General features: G+C 37.6%; 1 protein-coding gene across 1 annotated transcript in view; it reads right to left on the bottom strand.

Annotated features, from left to right (window-relative positions):
* Window positions 1-24089, bottom strand: part of LOC135785275 (B-cell receptor CD22-like) — a 286056-nt gene that overhangs the window by 29609 nt on the left and 232358 nt on the right. The window lies entirely within an intron of this gene.

Below are 24089 nucleotides of genomic sequence, written 5' to 3'. Positions count from 1 at the left end.
TGCACACGCGCTGACGAGAACGAGCTCGTTGGTAGTGGGGGAGGGACATGAAATTGTAAACAGTTGGAAACTGCTCAATCCTCCAGAGTTGCCGACGGCAGCTTTAACTCGGTTCGGGAGAAGCGATAAAAGCCTGCCCACACTGACAATCGATTGGTTGATTTATCATAACAGGCCAATCAGGATGCTCTCTTTCTCTTACATGCGCTTAATGAGGCACACACGCAAACAAGCGTGTCCTTGTGTCCTCGCTCTACGTCATCATTAACTCTTTCACCGCTATTGACAAGATAACTCGTCAATTAAGAGAAACACTTCCCCGCCAAAGACGAGATTTTCCGTCTTTCCGCAATACCGCTATTATCCACCAGGTGCAACTTTTTAAACCCGGAAGTATTTCCCTATGGCAAGCGGCTGCATGTCCGTGTCTGTTTTAAAGATCGCTCTGAATGGGATCTCTATTAAAAGTCCGTCACAAAAATTGAATTATCTTTGCTTTTTGCTCAAAATGTGGTGTTTTTGCAGAAACCTACCCATATTCAAAAGCTGATTACAAAAGAACCACTGAAGGTAGGATGAAACGTTTTTTTTGTTTGTTTCAAAGCAGAGGGTCTGTTCTTTCATTTGGTATATTGTATGTTTATATATTTAAAGAAGAACATTTTCTGGAAGGCATTAAACTTTGGTGAAAATCATGAAAAACGCTGGCACTGGCTGGCAATTTTTTTAAAAAAACGCTGGCTTTGAAAGAGTTAACAGTCGAAGTTCAATTCCAATTCTCAAGAACACAAGTACAGAGGATGCATGAAAATACCCGGATGTGTTCTTGATATCGAGGATGCATCGAGTGCAGACTTGCGCGCTGAAATCTGGGGAGGTCACGTGACCAGCAGGAAGATTGCACACATCTCAATTCCCACAGGTGCGTTCTGTGTTCTCGCGACCTTCTGAGTTCGTTCTTCCGAGGTCGCCTGGCAAGACCAGTCTCCACGAGAACACAAGTTTGTTCTTTGCGTTCTTGGAATTGAGAAACAGCCTAGGTCTCCCTCTCTGCCGTACGTGCGCTAAATTACATATTCACATAGCCTTTCGAAAAACGGGACATTCAGTGTCCCGGGAGAGTTGATAATTTTCCCGGGACAGGTTATTAAAAAGAAGGACAATCCCGCTAAAACCGGGACAGATGGCAACCCTAATCACAAACAAACTACACAATCAGAACTCATTACGCATTTCTGAAGAAGGGACTTCATAGACCAAGGAAGACATCAGCCTGTTTGAGGTCAGTGAAAACAGTGCTATACAGTTAAGTAAATTGTGTGAAAAATACCACCTTTTTTTCACATGTGAAACATGAACACATGTTAAATTGTTCACTGTAAACACAATCAAAGCTGCAAAAACACAGAAAGAATGCGACCTTTGGGAAAGATTTGGGATAATGTTAGGCCTATACAGTATATGTAAACAAAATATATAACTCTGTGCTAGTGATTTTTGAATTTGTAATACAAAAAACTGTCATATTGTGCCTTTAAGAGTCAACATTAAGCACAGTATTCAAATATAGATGTATAAGTAGGAATAGTATTGGAATGTAATATATTGATATAAATATAACCAACTCACATAATAACTGAGTAAGTCCATTTGTAATGTTATTTTGACAAAAACATATAATTTGCAATTACAAACTTTTTCCTTAAAACTGTTTCAAGTACAAATGTCCAAGACCATCCAGCAACTAAAATAAACTTGAACAAAAGAATGTTTGTCTTCAACAAGAAATGATTGTTGTTTCATTTATGTTTATATTATGCATTAAGCATAAACAGAGTTTTTTTTATAAAATATAACAACAAAGAGTCTTTTAATAAAATATACTTACTTCAGTGCAGTCTGATCAGTTTTAACGTCAAAGCAAAAGTGTTTAAAACTGTCCTTGTCATCGAAACATCATCTAAAGATAAAATGAGCTATGATTACATGGCCTGCAGGAAGACCCGGCAGTGACCTGGAGCAGTGGTTTCACACTTTTAACAGGAAGAGAAATGCATTTAGATATGAAAAGACAAAGCACACAGCACATATGAAAAACATTAGATTAATTCAAGAATACACAGGTCATTTTTTATACAGACTATATAATACAGTACAGTGCATCTTTAAATGTGGAGGATCAAATAATCACAGTCTCTTTTCTCTGAATCAGTGCTGTTAATGATCCCTGAGAGAATGGGCCTTTCTCTCTGTTGAGGTAAACAAGAGATGTGGGCCTGATAATATCTGTGGGCAGATTCTCAAGTTCTGTGCCAAATCCCTCCCACTATAAAGTGATACCAAAGTGCCAAAGTGAGGTGAGCTGACTCGACCTGACCCAAACCAAACCGTGGGGTACTATGAAATGGAAAAGCACCAATATAGACAGGTGTGTGCCTTTCTTAATCAAGTCCAATCAGTTCAATTAAACACTCCAATGAAGGAGTAGAACCATCTTAAGGAGGATCAGAAGAAATGGACAGCATGTCAGTTAAATATGAGTGTCACAGCAAAGGGTCTACAGTAAATACTTATAACCATGTAGCCATTTCAGTTTTTTTTCTTTTATAATAAATTTGCAAAAATTTCTACATGTCTGTTTTTTCTGTCAAGATGGGGTGCTGAGTGTACATTAATGAAAAATAAAATTAACTTTTGCAAATGGCTACAATGAAACAAAGAGTGACAAATTTAAATTGAATTCTGATCATGTCCATCCCTTTATGACCACCATGTACCCATCCTCCGATGGCTACTTCCAGCAGGATAATGCACCATGTCACAAACCTCGAATCATTTCAAATTGGTTTCTTGAACATGACAATGAGTTCACTGTACTAAAATGGCCCCCACAGTCACCAGATCTCAACCCAATAGAGCATCTTTGGGATGTGGTGAAACGGAAGCTTTGTGCCCTGAATGTGCATCCCACAAATCTCCATCAACTGCAAGATGCTATCCTATCAATATGGGCCAACATTTCTAAAGAATGTTGGCCCATATTAGAATTAAGGCAGTTCTGAAGGCGAAAGGGGGTCAAACACAGTATTAGCACAGTATTAGTGTGGTGTTCATAATAATCCTTTAGGTGAGTGTATAGTGTTTTGAGATTGTCTTGACCAGGACCACACCCCAAATGCATTGAAGCAACTTTTTTTTTTTAACAAACATCATGACACCTGGGTGTACTGTATTTCTGTGAGTTCATCACATCTGAACAGCTATAACAGCAGAAATGTATTGCAAAAAAGTGGGATTAGCATGGGGAGCAAAAATAAAAATGTTATTGAAAGTCTCATGATCACATCTAATGTTGTTTTTCTGACATATGGGTGTAAATGACTCATCTAACTCACTGATCTTATCTATGTTGAGCAGATCTTTATCTACTAACTGTGAAGGATCTATTCAAGAGGCTTATGTGAAACATTTTTCTACTGTGGTTGTTGTGTTAAAAATAACCCTTGGATACAAAGTCAGTTAATGATGCTCAAAACTGTGTTTGCCTCATACTTATTTTGTATTTTGGCAAATATTTGGCTTTATGGGACAGTTTCACAGACAGGGTTTAGATTAATCCAGAACTAGGCCTTAGTTATATTGGGATATTTAAGTAGTTTTTACAAACATACCTTACAAAAAACAATACTGGTGCGCATCTTGAGATAAAATAATGCCACTGATATATGTTATGATATGTAAGTGCAAGACATTTTAAAATTAAAGCACCTCAAACATGCAATTTAGTCTGGATCTAGTGTAAGCCATGTCTGGGAAACCGCCCTTATGTGTTTCCCTTATGAAAATGAACCATGGTTGTGGTAAAAGTGTAGTCCATGGTTTTTTGGTGTATTGATTACTATCAGCAAAACCATGGTTTTATACACTAACCATGGTTTAACTATGGTTTTTGAAAACCATGGTTGTCAAAACCAAGGTTATTTTGTGGTTACCATATATTATATATATATTATTATATATTAACAGTAACTATGTTTTTTTTAACTGTAGTAAAAGCATGGTTAATTTTTGTAAATGTATTGTATAGCACTACGTAAAGCGACCTTGGGCTATGGAAAGACACTTTATAAATAAAACAACTTCTACTTACTTATAACAAAAAGCACAGGCAGAGTTCCTCCAACCAGCGATGTGTGTAAAAAGTTTGAAAGCCACAGCATTCGGCAGTAGAGTTACTGGGAGATTTAGGATAGAAATTGAAAAATACTTGAGGGAAGTGGGGCTGGTTGGGTTGCGGAGGCATCACGATAGATTTGGTGACATTAGAACAGTCAGAAATGAAGACAGCGAGAGAAAGTTATGGGTCAGGGCTTGCAGCTGCTAGCAGAAGCAACCTCTTGCTAGGACTCATCTGAAGTTAAAGGCCAAGGATAGAGCTAGTACAGATATGAGGAAGTTGGTCTAAGTTAATGACTGATCGTGACACTGGTGGATATAACAAAAATATTTAGTGCCATGGAAGCCGCTGTTATACAGGCGAGGGAACTGATTGATGCCAGCCCCCCGGTGCTCTATGATGCAGACAAGACATGCCGAGCGCCTGCCACCGGTGGAAAGATGCAAAAGAAAACAAAGAACCCTGTACTTCATGGAGTAGGGTGGAAAAACTGCAGGACGCAAGATTTGTGCCCGACGGCCTTGCTTGCTTGAGAGGGTGAGAGAGGCGCAATGGGAAAGGGTTAGTAGACTGAAAGGAGAGACATTTATGTCATATGACTGAGATTTAAACCTGCGCGTAAGATAAAGTTTTAGTTTAATACTTAATAGTTTAATACTTGCGTCTGACCTGCAGCTATCATTCTGGCTTGGTGGGATGTCAGCCAGCGAGTCCTCTGTTTCTGATCTTGTTCTTTTACTACTCAGAGTCTAAAACCAGGAGGGCATATTAAGTGTTCATAGTATTTTAATTTTAACTGAGCAGCTATGGTTGCGCGTTTCACACACTGTTAAACCTTGCTGTAGATTTCTAGGTAAATAACTGTAAAATTGGCAGTATTTAGCTTTAACATCGGTGAAAGGTATTTTACTGTGATATGAGGTGCAGTTATTCTGCACTAATAATAAACTACAGTAAATTACTCTTTGCACCAATTAAGGGAAATAACTGTAATATTTACTGGTAAATTCCTGTTCTCTACATTCCCATGATGCACTACGTCACAATTTATTGAAAACTGTTTACATCTTCAGTCAGAAAGCAAGGATTAATGCATTAACACACACATACACACACATACATGTGCATGCATACAAACAATTCATCCACAGGTGCAGGTGTCACCAATTTGCCTTGATAAACTTGTTTGTTTGTTTGTTTACTCTGGAGCGTGCTGTGTTTAACAATATAATAGTGGATTTGTATGTTTAAAAGCTGAAAATGGATCACACAACTATAAGTAAGTAAACTGTTAAAATATTTGTGAGTGTCTTTAAAACACATAAAGGTAAGATTCCAAATAGCTTCCTGATTAGCAAGTTTTAAGCATCTTCTATCAACGTTAACCCTTGTGCATTGTTCAAATTCACTGCCCTTTCATGTTGTTTGTGGCCCAAAAATGCCACTAAATTGTAAAAATGTATCAGATTAATATAATTTTTTTTAAATTAAATAAATCTGTTAATCAACTTCAGTACTGATCAAAATTACCAACAAAAATTCCATGATTGTAGCTTTTTAATTTCCAAGTTCATAAGTGATGTTACTTATTTGGGAAAAAACACAAAATTACTTATTTTCAATATAAAAAGTGACTTTGGACTGGATTTTTAAACCCTTTTCACAGTCTTGGGCATTTCAAAGATTAGTAAAAACATTGGCTTTGATGAATTTTTAGTTTTTGTGCAGCATCAGATTTAATTTTTTTTCTTCCTCATTTATTGTTAGTGGCTGTTTTTGCCCCATTGACTTCCATTATAAAAAACATTTTTTGATTGCAAACCCATGACACCTTATTATCATGCATTTTTGATTGTTGGTGTTTTTTCCTTTTTTTGTCATTTTTACTGTTGATCACCATGTGACACCATTAACCCTTTAGTAGGCCTGGGCAAAAAACAGAGCTTAATTTCTGGTTTCTACTTCAAGTTATATGGAGCATTTTTGTTATTGCTTTAATTGTAAGAATATAAGAAGGTCATTTAAATTATGTTGAATTACTGCAGGTTTGGAATAACTTTTTTTTGTGGGTGGGATTTGACATGATTTTGTTAAAAGAATTTGTCTATTTGTATTTATCTATTGTCAGGATCCCGCCAAGTAGTCTTGTTTTGTATTTATATCTGGTCATGATGGCAGGGTTCTGGCAGTCCCATGCTCTATCGCCCTGTCCCAAATGGCACACTCCGGACTTGTGGTCCTCCCCAGAGTCCACACTTTGGCTGCGTTTACACTTGGCATTAACATGCGACCTGTATCCGGATGTTGTCCACATACACATTGAAAAGACAAGTGTAAACGCGTCTGTGATCGGAATGTTATCCGATCTGTGTGTCCTGATGCAGAGGTAGTCGAGGACGCTTTGTGATCGGATCTCAGTGTAATGTAAACGCAATACAGCCATCGTATCTGCATTTACAGGTCAACGTCACAAAAAACCCCGCCCACTATCATCTCCTCTCACTGACAACTGTCAAAAATAAAGGACGTTAGGTCATGGAGCGCAGGTGAGAGACGCAGACATTCATATTTGTGGAGCAATAAAGCTACGCTTAAAAGTATAAATCGATATTCAAAAGCATTTTAACACTGCTGACTGTATTTAAGTTATTCAGGCATATGTTATATGTTCCTATTCATAGAGAGATTTAATATTTAATAGCAGAATTCAGGATCGTTATAATGTTTGAGTTTCCATGGCGACATATCAACGTGAATGTTGCGCTTGTTTCTGGTCAATCGGCTGTTTCTGTCTCATTTAACACATTTTAAGTTACTTTAAAACACGTACAAACCATATTAACATTAGCCAAATACATTTATTCAGTGTTGGTTTTATGCAAGGTTACTTATATGTGTTTGTAAATTACATTACTTCTTACGCACTATGAACAGGAAATTTAGGAAATTGTTAGCTCTTTTAATTAAATCATATTTAAATTACCAGGAAACATAACTAACAACAGTTTATGGTTAAAATATAAATATACATATAAGTTTAGGCAGAGGCAAAAGCCCGTTATTAGGGCAGAATAAAACAGTGGAGTCGGTCATGTTTCACACGGATTTTGTTGTTGATTTAAAGCATGCGGGTGAAAGTCAAGTTCAGGTAAAGTTAAACAGGACATTCATCCGCGGTGCGGACGCTATAAGGCTTTTAAAGATAAGGCTTTTAAAGCTAAAAAAATATAACGCTTAAAATGTGGACATCACGGTTGTTGGGGTTGCTAGTTATTCTCTGCTGTTCAGTAGCACTGTACAATACGGGATTGCGGTTAGCGCGAAAACCCTAAATCATGTGGCTAAAGACAGCTGTACCCATTTTGATTGACAGTTATCCACCCAGCGCGCGTCTCCCCGCACGGGATCCGATCACACATCCAGATACAGAAGCCACATTTATGTGACAAATGTAAACGCGCCGTGTCCTGATATACGGATGATCGGATCTGCGTGAACGGATCACCGAGATCGCTTGTTAATGCAAAATGTAAACGCAGCCTTTGATGACATTCCGTAGTCCAGACTTTAGGGACCCTTGATGCGAGTCCACGTGGGTGCACCGGAGTCGTATTTTGGGACAGACTCGAGCATCACACCGGAAATAGGTAGAGAAGTTGCCGGTCAGTGTGAACTCCTCCCTTCCATCGTCTGATTGGTCTGATTGCCCTTTCGCAAGGACTTCTGGGTTGGCAAAGTGCGCGAAGCCTGCTGCAGTGCGGGCTTCGCTGAGACCGCATCAAGGGGGCAAAGGAGGCGCTGATGAGCACACTTCAAAGCGTAAAAATGACAGATGGGACACCCTACGGACTCGTAGACTAAGCGAGAATGCGCAATTTAAGGCCACGAGACCGAAAGTCCACATGAAGTGCGTCATTTGGGACAGGGCCTATGTGAAGGTTCATGGCCTTGTTTATTGGGTCATGTGCCTCCGGTGTCTTGTCTCTTGTCCCCGCCCCCTCGTTCTCCTGCTTATTAGTAATCATTGGTTTTCTCCCATCACCTGTTCCCCCTCGTTATCTTGTTTGTTTGTTTTTTCTATATAAAGTCATTGTGTCCTTAGTTCTGTGCAGGTTCATTTTTTGTGATGTTCTCGTTTCATGTGGTTATTTAGCCGAGTTACCTTGTCAAGTTTAGTGTTATCTGTCTGCTTACGGTGTTTCATGTCATGTACCCCCTCGTGGGTTTTGCTTTATGTTAGTAAATAAAGTGTTTTCTGTTTTCCCAGACTTCGTCTGCGATTGGGTTCATCCGTCCTCTGATCCTGACATCTATTGCCAAAGTAATAAAGTGTATTTGTCTAAATATTTTGGGGTTATTTCTCCCTTTTTAATAAAGTAACATAAAAAAAGAATCTTTCAAAAGTTTTAGGGTACCACAATGAGTACGACATTGTATATACTGTATATACAGTATTGTACCTGAAGCATGTGGTACTGTACAGTAATTAACTGAAATCACTGCTGCCAGTTATTAACTGTAATTCCTAGCCTACAGTATAAAACTGGCAACATTGTTGCCAGTAAGACACCGTAATGGTACAGAGACAGTAAATTACTGGCAAGACTGTTGCCAGTTATTCAATGTATTGTCATAGGAACAGAATTATACTGGCAACACTGTTGCCAGTAAGTCACCGTTATAGATGCTGTACAGTAACTAGCTGGCAACAGTGTTGCCAGTAATTTACTCCTAAAAAGTCTGGTAAGGTTTAACAGTGCACACAAACACACAGCTCCCCGGATCACTTTGAGTTGCTGATACTGACTGCAGCAAAAGCGACGCATGTGCTTTTAACTTGTAAAACTCAAGGGTGTATGGGTAATGTAGTCTCTGCTCTCCGTGGGACGATTTATGAAGCTTGCATTGTGAAGGGCACTCTGCGGCAGCGCAGCCAAAGGATGAAATTAAACCTCTGATTTAAACAGATGTGCAAATGAGCGTTCCGGTACGCTAAAAGCAGGTTCTGGGCGCACTTAGAGGTGGTGGTACACTCAAGAACTATATTTGGAAATGGCGGTTCTGAGTACCCGCGCGTGCCGGCCCACTTAAAGCACTGCTTCACATATAAAATTATACAATGTAGTGCTGTTTTTGGTTAGAAGCCTTATTTTTCTGAGGTTTGATAACATAGAATTTATGATAAAATAATCTATTTTATAAAATGTTATAAACCCCCCCTTGAACCATCTCATGATCCCCAGTTACAATGGCATAAGCTGTGATACCACTGCCTACCAGAAGACCCACAGTGGTGGTGGTTTGGTTTCACACATTTAAAAAGGAAGAGTAATGCAGTGCATTCAGAGTACATATGGCCTTAGAAAAGTGCAATAATACATGGACCCTTATACTGTATAAAGTTGTAGCGATTCAGCGGGGGAAAAGGAAATGTTGTTTAAAACACTATTGAACCTCCTACTGAAATACGCTAAGGGAATCCCAGATTTCAGCTCAAAAGGAATAATAAGCTATTATAGTACTATAAACCTATACATTTGTAGAATTAATAACAGCTAATTATACTAGTATAATTAGCTGTAATTAATTCTACAAAAGTATAGGTTTTATCTGATTTAGCATAATTAATAATAACAATTAATGAATGCATTCGTCCACAGTATAAAGCCATAATTGTACATTAACGCTAAAAAAACGTTAATTCCGTGGCTTTCATAAAATTGCTTTCTTACTGAAATACAGTACTACTTCAAAGCATGTAACAAGATCAGGCAGTTTAAGGGACATTAATTTCGCAAGCATTTAAACAAAAGCAATTACTTGTTAAGCCAGCAGCTGCGTTTTTTTCTGAGCTGAAACTGCAGTTTTTAAAAAATATTGAACTTTGGGTAAAAAGTTCAGCTCGTCAATGTCAGTTCTCACACGGCTGTTTGAGAATGAGGAGAGTTGAGGAGGGGTGGGACAAATATCACAACAACCAACCGGCGCATCGTATTACGACTGATAAACAAAGCAGAAGTATCACAACAACCAAAGCACTCAGCTGAAGAAAGGCAAGGCAAGTTTATTAGTATAGCACATTTCATAAACAGAGGTCATTTAAAGTGCTTTACATAGAAATAAGAAAACAATATATAAGAGAGAAAAAATATGTACAAACTGAGACACACAAAAAAATCTAAGATACATGAGAATTAAAAATATCAATTAAAAGAAAATAAATGTGATTTTACTGATTTTACAGTATGACTCACTGTGGTATTTCCAAAGAGTGTGCAGATTCATAACCAACATTACACTTTGTTATTACATCAAAATGTTAAATTTCTTATTCATCTGGGTAATTGTACAATGTTATTAAAGAGTTAATTAATTAGCAAACGCATCAGTTTATCTTGACTAGAGTGTAGAGTTCCTTGTGTTTCTGAACACTGTTGATTTGTCTATTTCTCTCTGACTCTTGAATCTCAGCATACTCTGGCTCTGGGTTTTTCTTGTTTATGTGATGGGTGTGTGGTGTGGAGAAGTCAATCTCTTCATAATGGACCTCATCAGTTTCTTCCTCAGACATTTCACTCTTCGTGTTGATCACAATAGCAATGTTAGAATAGATATCCAGCATGTCTTCATTTTTATCTGCGGTCTGAGAAAACAAATCAGAGGAAAATATATCAATATTTATATTAGATTTTTTTGGCAAATGTGAAGTTCACTGTTAAAAATACACAGCATGTTTATCAAATCAATATATACTTTTATTTCACTTTAACTTAAAACATTAAGTAAAACTATTGCCACTTGTTTTTTTAAGTTATCTTAAAATCTTAAAATACTAGGTTGAATTTACTTGCAAAACGTCTTGGTTACGTATGTAACCACGATTCCTTGATAGAGGGATTGAGACGTTGTCTCAATGACGACAGTATGGGGTGAGCCAATCTGGTCTGACACCAATGAATTGCAATAAAATTGTGCGAATGGTATTTGCATACGAGTCTCACACGTGTATATAAGGAGATGAGATGCGCTCATTCATTCGCTTGTGTCTGAGGAGCTTGATGAGACTCAGCGGAATGAGCAGTGTTGTGGCACGGCGGACACAACGTCTCGTTCCCTCCATCAGGAACCGTGGTTACATAAGTAATTGTGACGTTCCCTTTCTGTCGTTCACTCGATGTTGTGTCAATCACGACAGTATGGGGTCCCTATGTGAAATGCCACAACTCTGTCTCACCCCTTTTATGGGGTGGCAAGGGGGTGGCATGAGAACTACGAGGGGTTGCAATGAAGTAAGCATCCTTGCATGGTTGTCGTGGATACAAGAAATGATATACTGTATATACTATATGCGGTGTATACACTGGACCTCAAACATAAAAAACGCAACAAAAAATTTTCCTATAAGTACCCAAGCAGCAACCTTTAGCATCACCACTGTAGCACCCTTTGTCTTAATACTAAGTTAATACATAAATCTTGCCAATATCTAAAAACACTGACTGTAACCATGATGAGCAAGGTTGAACATAATGGTATAAAGACTGTTATATAAATAAAATAGGTTTGCCTATTCTTTAATCCTTTCACTCACTTGATGATGGATTTATGTCTTTTCACTTCTTTTTAGCACATGGAAAGAACCTATATGTGGATATATGTGCATATATGAAACCTATATGCAGCTTATATGCACATATATGCTGCATATATACAGCATATATGAAACATATATGCAGCTAATATGCACATATATGCAGCACATATAAAGCATATATTCACATATATAATAATATATATGCACATATATGAAACCTATATGCAGCTACTATGCACATATATACTGCACATATACAGCATATATGCCCATATATGATAATATATATGCTGCATATATGCAAAATTGAGGTGCATATATGTGCATATACAGGCCATAAATTATGTGAATTATTAAATAAAGTTATGATGTCTGCACATTTAAAACATTTACAAGATCTGTCTAGGACATGTATAACAAAATGGTTTCATTTAAGAGCTACTGTTCAATGTTATTTAACAGCGACAGTAGCGCAGATGGTAAAGTGAGTTGTCTAATGATCGGAAGGTTGGGTGTTCGAATCCCAGCAGTGACATGTTGGATTGCTTTTTTTTGTGATCGGAAGGTTGGAGGTTTGAATCCTGGCTCCTGCAGGTGCAGACTGTCATTGGTTGGACCTTTATTTATGTTTAATTTATTAGCAGCTACAGATTTTAATAATTTTACCAATATATAGGTTAACATATATGTACATATATGTACATATAATATAGGAAAACGGCCAATTTTATATATGTCACATATATGTAAAACTTATATCAAAACCTATATTGAAACATATATGTTTATATATGTTTTTTCCATGTGGCCATATGTTTCTTTCTTTCATGACTTCATCTATTCCTTTCCCTTCCACAACATATTTTTCTGTTTTATTTGTACATTCCACTCCCATAGTATTTGATTTTTCTATTCTTTTTGGTTAAAAAAAAATGGATATCAGCCTTTCTTTTCATAGTATCCTGGAAAATGTAGCATTAAGTTGTCTTTCAAGCTTTCTAAACATACACAACACTGTATAGTTTTGTCGCCTTAATGAAGACAAATAAAAACATTAGACTATATCATAACGAGTGATTTCATATGCACGTATGGAATATTTTGATTGCTGAACTAACAAGACATGATGGGCTAACTCTAGAAAGAACTGCTTAAAAGATATTTACTGCTTACACAAACCTGCAGTTCAGTTGTTTTGACTACCAAGCCACTACCTTTTTATACTTTTGTTTTTAGATCGTTGTACTTGCCATCGCTCTGTTGTTGCGGGTTTGTGCGACTCGGAAGGGATGGACTGCAGCGCGAGAACCAGGCTGCATGTGAGTGCCTTGGATGGGGCGAGGCATCCTTTCACGGTAGTTTCCAAAAGTCTCCAACCACGCCAGAAAAGATCGCTAACGTTAGATTTGTCCTAGTCGCTTTTTTAATAAAGTCGCTAAAGGGGTCAAAAAAGTTTGGCAAGTTGGCAAGACTGCACAGACTTTTTTTACACTGTAAAATACTTTCTGCTGGGACTGACTGTTCGTGCTGCTTGTGTATGAACTCTGCTGCCTCTGGTTGGCTAACGATGGAAATTAAGCCAATCATCATCAGCTATGTGGTTGTCCCACCCCCTCTAAGACACACACACCAATCGTCATCAGATATGTGTCTCCCACCCCTAAACACACGCAAAGAAAAACTACATTGCCTTTCTGGTTAAAAGAGCCTACTCGGGTATATATTATATTTATTAGGATACAAGCGCTGGGGTGGCATATGGGGTGGCTTCAACTTGCCATACTGTTGCTAAGTGACATCAAAACCTTCCAGTAAAGTGTAAGGGGGTCCTCATCCGAGGAGGAGGAACAGACCCCTCACCAGTAACACCAGCGGGGCGTTTTAAAGCTAATAGTATTGATTTAGCCGCAGGGTACTAAAGTATACTGGGAATGTGCCAAAGATGCATGGTACAGAAAAAGGGCACTACGGAGACCATACCTCACCCAGTGAGGGAGCCCATATGGAAATAGACCATGGCCTCACCTGTTGAGAAGAATCACATGTCAAAAAATATGTCTCAACTCATATACATGTAGAGTGGAGGAGACACTTGAAGCGGGTATACCACTGGGGATAGCTGGACATGAATCCCAGTACTGGCATTATTCAGAAAATACTGAACCGATACAGACGTCGTTGGAGGAGACAGGCAGAATCCTGCGCAGTATACCAAACAGCCTTATTCGCGAGATGGGTATGACAAGAAAGCAAACCTTCTCGTCATCTCCCATCTGTGCAAGTAAAGCCAGAGACATCTCTCTTGAACCACAAAAGTGGACATTGCTTGACTCAGAGGCTTCACGCTGCATTGTGTTCATATTTATTTACTTTAATTATTTATTAGATTTTTGAAACTGTGGCTAACAGTTTGATAAAATCTTAATTTCTTAAGAAAAAATATTTTTTATCTTTAAACTTGAAGTGTTTATGTTGAATGGTACTGTACACTCACCCGATCTTTTCTTCTGGTATTGGTCTGACTCAATGTCTTTGTCCTGATACAGAATACAGTCAACAGTTAATACATTTGTGTGTTTTGTTTATTATAAAACCTAAGGATAACATTTATTATTATATCTTTACCTCATATAATAAAATACTGCAGAAATCACAAGCAAAGCCAAAAATCCTCCTATACAGCCATAAATCACAGCTTTAAAGGATCCTAAAATAATAAAGTGCAGCACTTATTCAGAAATAACATCATACAATACAAAGAGCAACTATAAGAGTAAACTTCTGTATGTTGAATGTTTTCTGATAAATATTACCTAAGATTAACAGTTGAATCTCTTCTGATGACAGGTTGCCAAATTTATTCAGTGCTGTGCAGAAATACCATCCTGCATTATTATGAGTTACAATGAAGCTCATCTTCTTTTCCCGTGATAAAGGTGTCTTCTGTCCACGTTTGTACCAGGTGTACGTCATGTTTTTTGAGTGACTGGGTTTGCTTTGGCAGGTGAAAGTTACATTAGTGTCCACAGTGACTGAAGCAGATGGTTTAATAATGATATGAGTCTCTTTTGGAGGAACTTGGGAGAAAAGAACAGATGATAGCCATTAAACATTGAGACACAATATTCACTTGCATGTTCTTAACACCAAAACATGAAATGTCTCACATGAAACTTTCAACATTACTGTGCTGTTCACAGTTGTGTTATTGGAGATGTTTCTTGGATATGTTGCAATGCAGGAGATGTTCATCCTGTGATCCATGTATGAAGCATTGAAGGTCATTGAGGAAAACACTGAATGAGTTTTATCAGGTTTCTCCTGTAACTGTGTTGTAATGTTGGCAGATTTGGGGATGTTAGTCCAGGATAATGTAGGAGGTTGTTTGGGGCAGGGAGCTTCAGCAGAGCAGATCAGATTCACTGCAGTGCCCTCCATCACAGATTTAGACACATCTGGACTGGATATAAGCTTAGGAGGCTGTGGTGAATCTGCATTGTAAATGAGACGCTCTTTAATAAAAATACATTCAGTAATTTTTACGTTGCACTGTCTGATATGACTTCACTGACACCTAGTGGTGTGGATGCAGCATCACATAAAGTGAAGGTTTATCAATGCAATGCCACTGTACAATTAAAATGCACTATTCACAGTCAGCCATTAATTAGTTTTCATGAAAGTGTCTACACTTGGTTGGAGTAAGGTTAACAATTTCTTGTTCACTTTACTTAACAAACACAACAAAAGACTGTGTCTTGTCATTAGGTGATTTCAAATATCAATATTGGCTTTCAAACATTGTGCATCATGCCTTTAAAATTTAAAATTTTGGACCAAATACTGAAAAAGTATAGTTCATCTAACTTTTAAGCGTAAAAAATCCATTAACCTAAAACATTTAAGTAAAATGAACTTAAAATGATTCGTTCATGTTGTGAGCAATACCCACAATCCTTTGCACCTGAATATTTTGATTATTTTCAGCTTTTTCACAGAATACAAACTGATGAAAACTTTCACTACTTATATAATTGTTAATAAGATGTCATAGAGTTTTAAGCTCAGTGCTGTAGTCTACGCAGGTATACGGGGTATACCCACTTATTTTTCAGTTGGATTTGCGTATACCCACTTCTAAACAGTGATTTTGTGCAGGGTATATGCAGGTATACGGCGTACTTCCACTTTTCTTGTACCTAATCCAATCGCATGATGTGAATTAACGCAAATATACCCTAAAACACTCAGTAAATAAGTTACTTATGCAATAAGGAGGACCGAGGCACCGGATTCCTTTGAAATATGATTCGCCTAAATGCCATTGGGCTGGGTTGCCGTCAATCTGACAGTGCCCAACGCAATTGGATTAGACAACCGTCAATCACTTCCTGGTTCACTGCCTGCTATCATTATAGGAAAGATGAAGCAAACTACTGAAACTTTTTTCCAGATTTACAAACAACCTCGCAATGCTACACTGTCAGAAATAAAGGTACAAAACTGTACCTTTTCTGTTACTGGGGCTGTACCCTAAGTTTCTGTATGGTACCTTTACAGGAATACAAAACAGAATACAATTTTGGGTAGATTACCGTAACTTAAGGACCTACATTGTTAGAAAAAAGTCAAAATATGTACCCAGCTGTCAATGGGGCAGAACCCTTTAAAAAGGTAATTGTATGGACCATTACGTACAGATATGTAAACATTTAGTACCAATGTGTACTTTTGAGATCCTAATATGTATTTTTGAGGTACTAATAAGCTCTCTTTGGTCCCAGAATGTACTTCTGAGGTACTAAAATGAAATCCTTAGGTGCAAAGCTGTATTTTTTGAAAAGGTACAGCCCCAGTGACAGAAAAGGTACAGTTTTGTACCTTTATTTCTGAGAGTGTACATCCCCGTTTTTATCTAGCAGTTCAAGCTAAAGATAGTAATCAACATCAGTGTTGTTAGCCAGCAGCTCAGCTAACGATTGCCAAGCACCCTCGTCCTCTCCCACTCCGTTCACTCCCACACCCCAAGTCAGAGAGGATGCCGACAGAGATGCAGCCTGTCCCGCTACAGTTTCCAACAAAGACGTCAACTAAAGTGAGCACTTTTAGATAACAGGAACTTGTAAATTATGTTAATAACTTATCGCAGTGCTCGAAATTACAATTTGCCCGACCATCGCTGTATGTCAAAACTGCACTGACAATGAATCTGTTAAAATCATTAAATTAGTTATTTGTTATGTCATATTTAAATAAATGTTGCACTACCCAACTACAGTACTTAACATTAGGTTCCTTGACTAAAATATATAAGCATCAATTTAGAAACCCTGTTAAAGGGATACTCTACCCATTTGCATTAAGCTTTGTATAGTTAGAACCCTAGTCATTTTTTTGAATGGTCATGCATCATTTCCTCAGTTGCCGCTGAGATGGGAGAAATATAGATTTCAGTGTTGCACTTCCTTCTTTCAATGATGTAAAAATCATCATTTTGCATCATTGAAAGAAGGAAGTCCAATATCTTTGTTGAGGGAGTGAGACTACAAACAACCCCTTTTCTCGGTCAAATAGGCACCAAATTCTTAATGTATGTTACATTTCAACTACAAATATGACACACTTTCAATAAAAAATAATGTTTCTGTGGGTGCAATACAAAGTATACAGTATATTAAAGTTTGTTAAAAACTAAAAACTATAAACTAATCTCTTAAAACACCATGCTTCCCATATCTTTTATGTTTTATAATATAGTATTAATATATATTTTATTAATGTATTAGGCCTACCTGTAATATTTGCAAAATGCCCCCCTAAATATATAATGTTGGCATACTCAGGCCTACACATCTGTTGCAAATCAGCTGTTCCAAAAGATAGTTTACAAGAGAAACTACTAGACCAGACTATGTGCAAGGTCAGAGAATAGATGTCCTGTTCAGTGTAGTTGGAATTTACCTTTGACATTGATCCTCACAGTCTTGCTTGAATCACTTGCATTATGTGGATTGGTGTTAAATGTTGCTCTGAACACATTTGGCTCCGTTTCTATTCTGAAGTAATACGGGTCTGAATGATTCATCATGATGTTATAGAAGACAGTGCTGCAGTTTCTCTCAGTGAGGTTTCCAATCATCTCTATGTGTCTGAATCCTTGAATGATGTTTTGACTGCTGTTAAACACTACTGAACTCTTGTCATTACTAAAGTCTTTGTGTCTCTTTTTCAGCCAAATCCCATAAATCTGTTTTGTGTTCTGCAGTTTTTTCTCAAATGTATTGATATTGAATGTGCAGGGTATCAGCACACAAGAGTCTGTCAGAGCTGTTACTGTGTGTGGAAGTACAGCTGAGTAAACATCACCATCAGCTGAAGAGAGATCAATACACATTATAATCATTTATTACACGGCTCTCTGGAATGCTTGATTCTGATTGGTCAGTTGAGACATTTGCAGGTTCGTTCTTTTCAAATAATAACCGCTCCAAAATAATAACGCATAGCCAGACTACTTGCACGAGTAAAATCGCTCCGCGCCAATAAAGATCAATAAAGATTACTGTCTGTTTGGCGCCATCTTGTGACAAACACTCGACAACCACGACAAGACACAGAGAGCTTACTGAGACTGAACTTGACAAAATAGAGCATGACAGCTACGAAGCCAACACACAAAAAAATACAGAATGGGCATTAAAACTTCTCAAAGACTGGCTAAAAGAGAAAAAAATGGAGACAAGTACGAAGCAGAGGATCTTAATAAGGTATTACGATCATTTTATGCATCTGTGCAAAGTTTCGCAGAAGGATAAAAATGTTTATTTAAAACAAATATGCCAATAAAATGTTTTAAATTCATATTCATGTCCAGTTTTTTTTCTTATGTGGCAAGTAGCCGTGTAATAAGCGGGATAATGTAGAGGCAGCCGGTAGTTATTGGGAAATAAGCCCCTTCAGTGAGATACATGACCCTCCGCTTCGCGTCGGGTCCTGATCACACTGTCGGGGCTTATTTCCCAATAACTACCGGCTGCCTCTACATTATCCCTTACTTATAGCTGTATAGTTTTTCATTTCCTGTTTCTTATTTACAATCACACCAAATGTAAAGATTGACTGACCTGAGTGAGTTTGTAGTAACACAGAGCTGATGATGATAATGAATGAGATGATCTGCAGTCCAGACATCACTTCATATGCATGAGACCTAACAGATATTACATTATATAAACATTACAGAAGCATTACATTTTTATGCATTTATATATTCATGATACTCAGAAACATTTTTAGATGGTTTTCGTTTATAGAAAAAAAATATTTGCATATATATAATCTAAAAATAGATATGTGCAGTTTTTCATTTTACCCAAAGTGAAATAATAAAAGAGCAAGGTTTTACCTCACAGGCACAATATGTTATTTTCTCCGCTAGACATCGCTAAACAATGATGAAAGAACATGAAACGACGGGAGTGGTAGTCTTTACTTTACTGTCAATGGGAATTGATGTGACAGGACTCATAAATCATGTTCATAGATGACATAATAAAGTAAAGATTTATAACTTTAATATTATAATGTAAGTGCACGTACACCCTCAGAAATAAAGGTACAAAACTGTACCTTTTCTTTTACTGGGGCTGTACCAGTTCAAAAAGTACAGCTTTGCACCTAAGGATTTTATTTTAGTACCTCACAAGTACATGCTGGGACCAAAGAGAGCTTAATTAGTACCTCAAAAATACATATTACTATCTCAAAGGTACATATTGGTGCTAAATGTTTACATATCTGTACCTAATGGTCCATACAATTACCTTCTTAAAGGGTGCTGCCCCACTGACAGCTAAGGTACATATTTTGACTTTTTTGTAACAATGTAGGTCCATACGGTAATCTACCCAAAATTGTATTCTGTTTTGTTTTCCTGTAAAGGTATCAAACAGAAACTTAGGGTACAGCCCCAGTGACAGAAAAGGTACAGTTTTGTGCCTTTATTTCTGACAGTGTAGTCAACTTGCTAGACACATCAACTAGTCCTACTTCTGCATACGCAGATCGCCTGGCTTATGAAATCAAAGCAGGGCTGGAAATGAGGGGGAACACGTGGGCACGGAGTCCGGGGAGTGAATTTCGAAAGGGAAAGATCCCTCTGAACTAGGGTTGTGACAATTAATTGGGCAATTGCGCGTTTTCTCAATGAATGAATTTGAATGAATTACGGTGAAATGCCGCCACATTCAAAAGCAAGAGGGTGCATTGTTTAAAAGATTTGGGATAATGATAGGCCTATATATGTAAATGAAATATATAACTCTGTGCTAGTGATTTTTTTTTATTTTTAAATGCAAAAATCCTTCATATCGCGCCTTTAAAAGGAAGCGCAGTATACAAATAATAGATTTACAAGTAGGAATAGTATTGGAATGCAATGTAATATATTGATATAAATATAACCAAATAAGTCAATTTTTAAAGTTATTTTGACAAAAACATTTAATTTGCAATTACAAACTTTTCCCTTAAAACTGTACAAATGTCCAAGACCATGATAGCAACTAAAATAAACTTTAACAAAAAAAAAAAGAACAAGAAACGATTGATCGTTTCATTTATATTTATATTATGTATTTAGAATACAAAACAAAAAAGTCTTTTAATAAAAGATACTTACCTCAGTGCAGTCTGATCAGTTTTAACCTCAAAGTAGAAGTGTTCAAAACGGTCCTCGACATCGAAAAACATCATCTAAAGATAAAATGAGCTATAATTACACAGCGTGCAGGAAGACCCAGCAGTGACCAGGAACAGTGGTTTCACACTTTTAACAGGAATAGAAATGTATTTAAAAATGCGAAGACACAGCACATATGACCATAAGAAAAACATTAGGATAATTCAAGACTACACAGGTCAACCTCAGTGTTGTTAATGGTCACTAATCGCCACTAAATTTTCCGGTTATGTCTTGGAAATTAATAAACATTTAAACTTAGGACTGATAGGCATTAATGCACAGTGCTTCACAGAGGTAAAAAGCATTTTAATATAATATTTAAATTTTATTGAACACTTATTTTACTTTCACATTCACAAATCCAAAAACCCCGAACTCTTTTCTTCTCTTTAACATGTAAAACTCTGACACTGTTTGTCAAAGCACTTTTTTCAGGCTTTTTTAAAGAGCCCCTCTTGTCCTCCAATTTATTTATTATTAATACAGATAGAAACTTTCTCTTTCAGTTTTTTTTTAATTTAGTAGCTACTTTTAAACAATATAACTGAATATCACATAGGAACCTGACAGAGGTGGGGACAAGTCACACCTGGTCAAGTCCAAGTCAAGTCTCAAGTCACAGTTCAGATAAATCAAGCAAGTCAAGTCAAGTCAAGGGTTCACCCTAAGCAAGTCAAGTCGAGTCCTGATAAGTTTCAAGTCAAGTCAAGTCACAGTACTAAAATAAATAGGGATACATTTTTTGGATAGGTCTAAAATTAGCATTAGGCAAAGAAATCGAATCAAATGAAGAATAACACTGTCTTAATTTATTATCTTTATTTATTTCTTTATTATTTTTTAGAGCTACAGAATTGATTTGATTTTGTTTGATTAACATAGTTTACCCAAAAATTTAAGTTCTGTCATCATTTACTCACCCTCATGTTGTTACAAACCCTCATAAATGTCATTGTTCTGAATGATGAACACAAAGGAAGATATTTTAAGAAATGTTTGTAACCAAACCGTTCGTGGACCTCATTTACTTCAATAGAATTCTTTTTTCCTACTACAGAAGTGAATAGGGTCCACAAACAGTTTGGTTACAAGCATTTCTCAAAATATCTTCCTTTGTGTTCCTCACAACAATTAAATTTTTACAGGATTGTAACAACATGAGGGCCTCATGTTCAAGTCAAAGACTTTTTGACACAATCAAATAAAAAATATACGTATACATTGTTAAATAGTGTTATCTGACTATACCTACATCCAAAAAAATCGAGCACACTTTGAAATAGTCACATTTTCATCAGGCAGTAATATGGCTAGTCGGTCTATGCAGATCGACTGCTTGCAGTGTTTCCCATACATAGGCTCTACTTGGGCGCTGCGCCCAGGTAAATTGCGACCCGCCCAGGTAAAAAAAATCACTTCACGAATTTCCGTATTTTCTGAACTCGACTGGATGACCCGTGTTTTGGAGAGAGAGAGAGAGAGAGAGCGCGAGAGAGAGAGCGCGAGAGAGAGAGCGCGAGAGAGAGAGCGCGAGAAAGAGAGCGCGAGAGAGAGAGGTGGGGGTCGGGTGACCGTGAAGATGATGCACGCGTCATCAACTCATCATCCAGCGTGGCAAACTGGATCAACTGCAGCAGCACATACGGAGCAGCCAGGGAACACACTGCGACCAAAATGGTCGCATATGCTTATGTGCATATGTGTTTATATCATCTAAGTTGGCTTCATTTTGCGTGCAAGCACGTTGTGTCTCTCCGGTTGAGTGTCCGTTCACGTGCTCTCTGTTTCTCAATGAATTGGGCGCGACGCGAAGCAACCTCAGTGTCACATTGTATCCTTTCATGTTTCTGAACTTGAGCAGAGTTTTACTGTTAGGATTCGACCGGGGGGATAGGAGGCAAAAGTGACACAGAAGCCGCTTGGATTCAGGTGAAGGGTGATTTATTAATGACACACGGTGAAAAAATAGAAAAATAATCAAAAAGAAAATAAACTGTACAAAATATACACTATATACAAAGTATTTACATGCTAGTTCAGCTAAATCAACTGATCTGAACTGCATCAACAAGAAATTCGCAATAAACTTTGTATAAAGCAAAACACAAACTCCTACAACAACCCACACTGACTGACTGTGTGGGAGCCATTTTATATTCTTAGCTCCGCCCCTGGACCAAACCATTCTGAAATTGTTGGGGGTTTCTCTTCTAACTATAAAAACATACATGGGCAACAAAATATACATTAAAGAAAATAAATAAGTACAAGTACAAAATTCCACAGACATATCAAACCATTAAGACTTTAAACAGAAAAACAAAACACTTTTATACAGGCATGAACTGGTGACCCATATGATGTCACAACCAAAATGGCTGCTCAGCATGGTAAGTGTATAAAAGTCCCAGATTGTATATTGCACAGGTTTGGTTCTGGAAAATGGAAACTGGTGAGTGTTTGTAATCTTTGTATACGTGTTTCTTGCCCAATAAATGATAGTAGAAAAAATAATATGCGTGTGGTTATTTCAATGTTTTATGGCAGATGAAATGTAGTTTTGTTCATGAAGTAACAAACAGTGATAAACATTAACATTAAACACAGATGCACAATACACTACACCACTACACAGATCCGTGTATACATTAAATGCCGGCATTCGAATCGTGCTTGGTGTTAATGGTGGCTGTGTAATAATAATAGCTGTGTATAAGGCTAGTCACAGTGTCTCAACCTCATACTACACTGTGACATTTCCTCCCCCTTCTGGTGACACCCCCTGTGGTGTTCTAGACAAAAAATCAGCAGTACAATTTTCAGGGCCCGACCTATAATACACTTTAAATTGAAAGGGTTGTACTGCTAGAAACCACCGTGTAATACGGGCGTTTGTGTCTTTCATTTGGTTTAGCCACATCAAGGCTCTATGATCAGTCTCTAGGTTGAATTCTCTACCAATGAGGTAGTACCTAAATGAGTCCAAGGCCCACTTAACTGCCAGACACTCCTTCTCCACGGTTGAATACCGTGTTTCACGGGGAAGAAGCTTCCTGCTAATATAAGCAATTGGTTGAAGCTGTCCTTGTTCCCCTTGCAAAAGTACAGCTCCCAGACCGCATTCTGACGCATCAGTCTGGACTGTAAAGAGTTTATCAAAGTCTGGACTCAACAAAAAAGTGTCACTGCACAAAGCATCTTTTAAGTCTATAAAAGCACTTTCACAGTCAGTTGTCCAGATGACAGTGTTGGGCTTATCTTTTCTAGTAAGTTCAGTAAGTGCTAAAGCCCTTTTCGAAAAATTGGGGATAAATCTTCTGTACCATCCTACTAAGCCAAGGAAAGCTCGTACCTGCTTCTTGGTCGTAGGACGCACTGCTTGCCTGATGGCATCGACTTTCCCCAACTGCGGGCGTATGACTCCATGTCCCAGCACATGACCAAGGTAACACACTTCCTCCTTTGCAATAGCACACTTGTCCGGACGAATGGTGAGTCCTGCAGACTTTATCCTGGACAGTATTTCCTGCAGATGTTGCAAATGGTCCTGCCAGGATTTACTAAAGATGATAACA

Source organism: Paramisgurnus dabryanus, chromosome 22 (assembly GCF_030506205.2).
Source record: "Paramisgurnus dabryanus chromosome 22, PD_genome_1.1, whole genome shotgun sequence".
NCBI lineage: Eukaryota > Metazoa > Chordata > Actinopteri > Cypriniformes > Cobitidae > Paramisgurnus > Paramisgurnus dabryanus.
This window is presented reverse-complemented; position numbering and strand designations above follow the sequence as displayed.